A 6,840-nucleotide genomic window follows, 5' to 3' on the forward strand; every position below is an offset into this window, starting at 1 on the left:
TCCTGAGAAATTTCATAAAATATGTTAGTAATAATAAACCTGATTCTGATTCTGACTCAGAACGGATGTAAGACTCAGTGATCTGCAGTTCCTTGGCCTGTCCTTGTAGCCCTTCTTGGGACCAGTACCAAAGGAATATTTTGCAACCTGGCTCTGATGAGAAATTCTGGCAAAGTGAGGATCAACCCAATTGGGATCACCTCACATCCAAAGTGACAGACTCATCACAGACTTCAACCACAAGCCCATGAGACATGCAGGTCAGTCCTCGACTGTCCAGTCCATCCCTGTCCAGACACCGGGCGACAGAGTGCCTCACACTGCTGGAAGGAGAGAATGACTGGAGCCCTGAGGAGCTCAATAGGCAGCTCATCCTACCACATGACATTGTCTCTCCAGAGCTAGTGGAGGGCACTGTTCAATTCAATAAATGTCAGTGGAGTGTCAACATGATCCTCCTGCTGACTTATGGTAAATCCTCCCACAAAATTCTGCTCATGTTCTCACTGGATCCTGAGGGAACAGAGCTCTATCTAAGTAGTGGGCTGAGTCATCTGTTCCCACCATATCCTTGATGAGAAGATCCTTCGAGGGACCACTTGCCAGTGCAAACTTAGTGCAAAGTGCAGTGTGCGAGAGCACATAGTTCACAGTGTTATACACTTAGCAGCACAGCTTACATCATTGACAACACGTGCAACAGTGAAATACAGTATGTGACACTGCACCATGGAAAAAATAGACTGTTACATATGTGTGGAGCAAGAACGACAATGGAGCAGTAGGATTAAACATGTTTACTGAGTCGTGTTAGCCACAATACATGCTGGGAGCGAAAAGCGTTGCAGCGATGAATTGGGCCTGCCAAGATGAAAATGCATGCACTTGAAAACTCAGAAAAACTTGAAGAGAGAGGTTTTCCCACACGTAAGAGGCCCAATCGATTCACCAAACAATCAATTGGCAGGCACACGCATGCACACTTACCATGTTTATGCAGTTGATCCGATATGGTTCACTGGTAGCATAAAATGAAATAGCAAGATGGTTTACAGTACCTGAAGTAGAGTGACAGCAGTACCATTGACGGTACAAGTGGGTGCACCATGTGACATATGGCAATGCACATTGAGATGGTGCAATGTGCAGCAGAACAACACAAGATGTTCTCTGACAGTGCAAGGTGAGACAGAAAAACATGTGACAATGCAACTTGTTACCGTGTGACAGTGAGCCTGTGTGACGGTGTGAGAACGCTATGCATGACAAGAGCAACATACAGCAGCACAACATGAAAGAACGCATGGCGGAAGAATGTGTGGCAGTGTGACATAAAATAGTATGTTGGTGTCATGTGGCAGGGCATCAAAAATATTCTGAGGGACAGGATTAACAAAGGCAGGGATGAATCAGAAATTCAGTGACTTGGAAATTCTCTTGCGTCTATCATCTGACTTGTGCTTTTCTGCAGAATTGCTTGGCATGTTCTTTTGTCTTCATGGTGTACTTCTTGCTAGGATACTGACTCACCAGCAGTTGGACCTTCCAGATACAGGTGTATTTTTACTACAATCGATTGAAGCACTTTGACTACATGTGGTGATCTCCATTTAACGGATTATGTGACTTCTAAAACCAAGTGGCTGCACCAGTGGTGATTTGGTGTGTCCTATTAAAAGGGGGGAGGGCAGTGAATACTTAGACAATCAATTACTTTGTTTTATATTTGGAATTAATTTAGATCATTTTGTTGAGATTTGTTCTCACTTCAACACAAAGGAGTCTTTTTCAGTGTCAAAAAAGCCAAATTAAATCCACTGTGCAGTGTTGTAAAGCAATAAAACATGAAAACTTCCAAAGCGGGTGTAAATACTTGTTACAGGCACTCTGCATTTTGCATACTATGCACTTGCCTGACTTGCATGTTAACTTTGAGCAATTTGTTATGATGTCCCTCACCAATGACAACACATTCCAAGTGGATACCCTCACATTTTCCTGCAGTCTTTTCCATCATTCATTTGCTCTCCCATTCACTTGTCTATATCCCCTTGACATCTTTCAGCATCCTTTTAACAATCCACAGCATCACCTAGCTCAGTATCTGCTGTCTCAGATATAGTACACTGATGCTTTCGTCCAGATCATTGATATAGAGTGTGAGCTGCTGAATGACACCCTACCCAACTATGCCCAATCCCACTTCAGCCACACCCTGAGCAAAATACACCTATTCCATTCAAATTGTACATTTCTCAATCTACACCTTACATCCTGTCCAAGTTATACTATTCCATTGAAACTCCACACTTCCCAATCTACATCCTATCCCACTTGAACTACACCTCACCCAAACTATACCTTGCTCGACTTGAAAGAGACCCTGCCCAGAACAACATCCTCCACCACTTGAACTGCACCTTGTCAAACTCAGTCTCGACTCCCCCCATTTACAACATTCCCAATGACACTCATCCAAGTTAAATTCCACTTAATTTAAAATCTATTTGGCTTGTATCTTTTGAATTATTTAAGGGGATTCTGTGAGGGAACTTCTTCACTCAGAGGATGGTCAAATTGTGGAACAAACTGCCAGAAGAATTGGTGGATGCAGGTTCGATTTCAACATCTAAGAGATGTTTCAACATGGATGTGAGGGGTATAGAAGTCTATGGATGGGACTAGGCAGTATAACAGATTGCCACTGACTTATTGGGCCAAAGGCCTGTTTTTGTGTTTTAATGCTCTATTTTAAGGCTCTTGATTTCCAGCATACACAATTTCCTGATGAATGGTCACAGCCTGAAAGGGCAACTCTTTATTCATTTCCCTAACCTTTCCCTAAGATTGCAAGATTTCCAAGTTCACACTGATAAGACTGTAGTGCAAGAATTACCATAATATTATACAGTAATGGGTGCACATTCATACCAGCCAGATAAGAAGTGATGGTGGTATTGCACAGGCTGTGGTAAACAGAGCTTAAATGGAGCTCTGGTAAACAGAGGTTAATAACAGTCTAACAGGAGGGGGTCATCAAATCCCCGACTATAGGTTGACTCATACTGGAGCCTAATGGCCAAGGTTAAGAATTACTTTTGGAGCAGTGCAGTTATCTTAGTCTATTCCTAAAAGTGCTCCTCTGTTCAGCTAAGGAGGCATGCAGAGGATGAGAAATGTTGTCCAGAATTGCCAGGATTTTCCCGAGGGTCCTTTGTTCTACCACAGCCTCTAGTGTGTCCAGTTTGACTCCAATAACAGAACTAGCCTTCTAATCAGTTTATTGAGCCTGTTGGCATCACCTATATTGATGCCATTGCCCCAACACATCACTACATAGAAGATTGTACTGGCAACAACAGACTGGTAGAACATGTGAAGGAGATGCCTACATACTCCACAGGATCTCAGCCTCCTCAGGTAGTGGAGATGACTCTGGCCCTTCTTGTATACAGCCTTTGTGTTAGTGCTCCACTCAAGTCTGTTATTCAGGTGCACCCCCGGGTACTTGTAGGTCCTCACCACATCCAGATAATATTCCTGTTGTACATTGAAAACATTGTAAAAACAATGAGGCTGTGTTCTGGTTTCGTCCCTCAAACCAAATATTTAGAGTTAATTGGTATAGGTGAGAAGTAGAATGTGATGAGAGTTGACAGTCAGTGGAAATGTAAGGATAATATGTAGCAGAAAATTAATGGGAAATCTGATTGTTCTGAGAGCTGACAAACATTCAATGGGCCAAATGGCCTCCTCTTATTTCATGAGGAAATAAGTAATGATCCTGCAGATGTTGAAAATCTGAAACAGGTACTTCTAGAAACACTCCGAAGCTCAGGCCGTATCTGCAATGCAAGAAACCGTGTTTCAAGTCAATGACATCTCATCAGAACACATATTCACTGTACAAATGCTGTCTGAACACCAGAGTGTCTCCAGAATATTCTGTTTTTATTCCTAAAGACAGTGCGGCTAACCTGGTTAGAGGGAATTGCTCTAAATGCCAGGTAACCCAGTGAGAGCAAAAGAAATAGAAAATAGAGTAAGTTAGGTGCAGGTCTCAACACATATTCCAATTCTGACAGACACTGTGTAAATGAGAAACAGGAGGAGGCTGAGGATGAATCATTGTAAAGACTGGGAAGGAGCAGAACTGTGACGAGAGACCATTGAAACAAGGACAAGATGGTGGAGATCTTAAATGGATCTTTTGCATCTGTATTTATTCAGGTGAAGGACACCAAGTCTATGGAAGTGAGGCAAAGCAGCAGTAAAGCCATAGACCATATAGAGATTACAGAGTAGGAGGTGTTTGATGTGATGAGGCAAATTAGGCTGGATAAATCTCCAGGGCCTGACAAAGTGTTCCCTTGGACCCTATGGGAGCAAGTGCAGAAGTTACAGAGATATTTAAAATATCCTTAGCTATGAGTGGGGTGCTGGAGGGTTGAAGATAGTTAAAGAACTGTTGTTTAAGAAAGGCTCTAAGAATAAGCTAGAAAGTCATAGGCTGCTGAGCCTGACATCTGTAGTGGGTAAGTTATTGGAAGAGATATTCTGAAGGACCAGATATATAAGTATTTGGATAGACAGTGACTGATAGTCAACATGGCTTTGAGCTTGATAGGGTATGTCTAACCAATTTTATAGAGTTTGTTGAGGAAGCTGCAGGGAAGTTGATGACAGCAAGTCAGTGGATATTGTTTGGCAAGGCCTTTTTACAAGATCCCACATGGGAGGTTGGTCAAGAAGGTGTAGTCACTTGGCATTTAATTCAATCCACAAATTGGATTAGACATTGGGTTTGCTGGAGAAGCCAGAGAGTGTTAGAAAATGATTGCCTCTCTGACTGAAGCCTGTGACTAGTGGTGTGCCGTAGGGATTAGTGCTGGGTCCACTGCTGTTTGTCATCTATATCAACAATCTGGATGATAATGAGGTAAACTGGATCAGCAAATTTGTGGATGACACCAAGATTGGGGTTACAGTGGACAGCGAGGAAGGCTATCAAAGCTTGCATGAGAATCTGGACCAGCTAGAAAAATTGGCTGCAAAATAGCATATGGAATTAAATGCAGACAGTGTGAGGTGTTGCACTTTGGGAGGACAAACCACAGTAGCGATTACACAGTGAGTGGTTGGGTTCTGAGGAGTACTTATGAACAGAGGGATCTGGGAATACAGATCCATAATTCCTTGAAAGTGGCTTCACAGATATATAGGTTTGTAAAGAAAAGTTTTGGCACATTGGCCTTCATAAATCAAAGTATTGAGTACTGGAGTTGGGATGTTATGTTGAAGTTGCATAATATATTGATGAGACGTAATTTGGGGTATTGTGTGCAGTTTTGGTCAGGAAAGACGTCAATAAAATCTATAGGAAAGATGTCAATAAAATTGAAAGGGTGCAGAGAAAATTTACAAGGATGTTGTCAGAACTTGAGGACCTAATTTTATAGGGAAAGGTGGAATAGGTTAGGACATTATTCCCTGGAACATAGGAGGAGGGGGGGGGATTTAATTGAGATATACAAAATTATTAGATGTATAGATAAGGTAAATGAAAGCAAGCTTTTCTCACTGAGGTTGGATGAGACTAGATTTAGAGTTCATGGACTAACGGTGAAAGATGAAATGTTTAAGGGGAACATGAGGGGGAACTTCTTCACTCAGAGGGTTGCAAGACTGTGGAATGAACTGCCAGCAGAAGTTGTCGATGTGGGTTTGATTTCAACAATTAAGAGAAATTTGGATTGGTACATGGATGGGAGGGGTATGACAGGTTGATGGGACTAGGCAGATTGATAGTTTGGCATGGACTAGATGGGCCAAGGGGCTTATTTCTGTCCTGCACTGTTCTACGACTCTATGATTCTAAGATCCTCCTCCATGTTCCTCAATGTAAAGGCAATACAGGGAATGTAAAGGAATGCCAGGGAAGTTCATGGTGAATTCATGCCGTCTGAGCGACTGTCCTATCTGCCTCAAATAGCCTTTACTTGCATTGTGTGATAAGAAGTAAGTTCATAATATCACATCAGTGCAAGTTTGAAGAATCAGGTCTCAATACTTAGTGGGGCAGTAGCCCACTGGCAATTCATTTGTTCCTCATGTTTTAAGCTCTGCTAAATGTTTGTGCTAAAACATATGTGGTCAGGTGTTACCTCGCTCCATGGGCGTTAAGGGATGCTAAACCTGTAAGATGATTTAGTTCTTCCCTTGGCCAAAGACATTGTTACTTCCAATAACTCACTCAATATCCTGGGTAGCACCTGTTAACTTAGTACAGGTCATGGAGCAAACATGTCAGCTTCCCAACTTCTGCAATCAATGCCTTTGTACGTGAGTCAGCAAAGGAGCAGCGGGACTTTTCTTCACTTGACTAAAGATCAGCACACTTTTTGGAATTTCTGACCAGTTTGCTGCCTTATGATTATATGAGGGTTAGTTCTTCACTGCCTAGTCTGATTTTCAATTTGTTTCTACCTTAGCATCTGAAGTTTGAAGACTGCTTACATACATGGTTTTATCTTGTCTCACTGCTATCTGAGACCCTTGGTTCAATACTATATTTATCTCAATGATGCATATGCAAGAAAAACATTTGGAATCAAATTCACTGCACTTTGCATCAGCACTTGGTGCTGTGCAGACTCAACTCCTGTCTGTTCTTTCTGCACAATTTCTTCAGCTTATCTCATGAACACCTTCATTTAGCAGATTTGGAGCTGAGTCAGCGACCAGCAGCCAGGTATTCCAGCAGGTTTTTTTTAAAGGTATGTCACTGTGAACATGTCCATGTTATAAGAAAATGTTGGATTGTCTGGCAGTGACCTGATC

The sequence above is a fragment of the Hypanus sabinus genome, chromosome 21, assembly GCF_030144855.1.
Source record: "Hypanus sabinus isolate sHypSab1 chromosome 21, sHypSab1.hap1, whole genome shotgun sequence".
Lineage (NCBI taxonomy): Eukaryota > Metazoa > Chordata > Chondrichthyes > Myliobatiformes > Dasyatidae > Hypanus > Hypanus sabinus.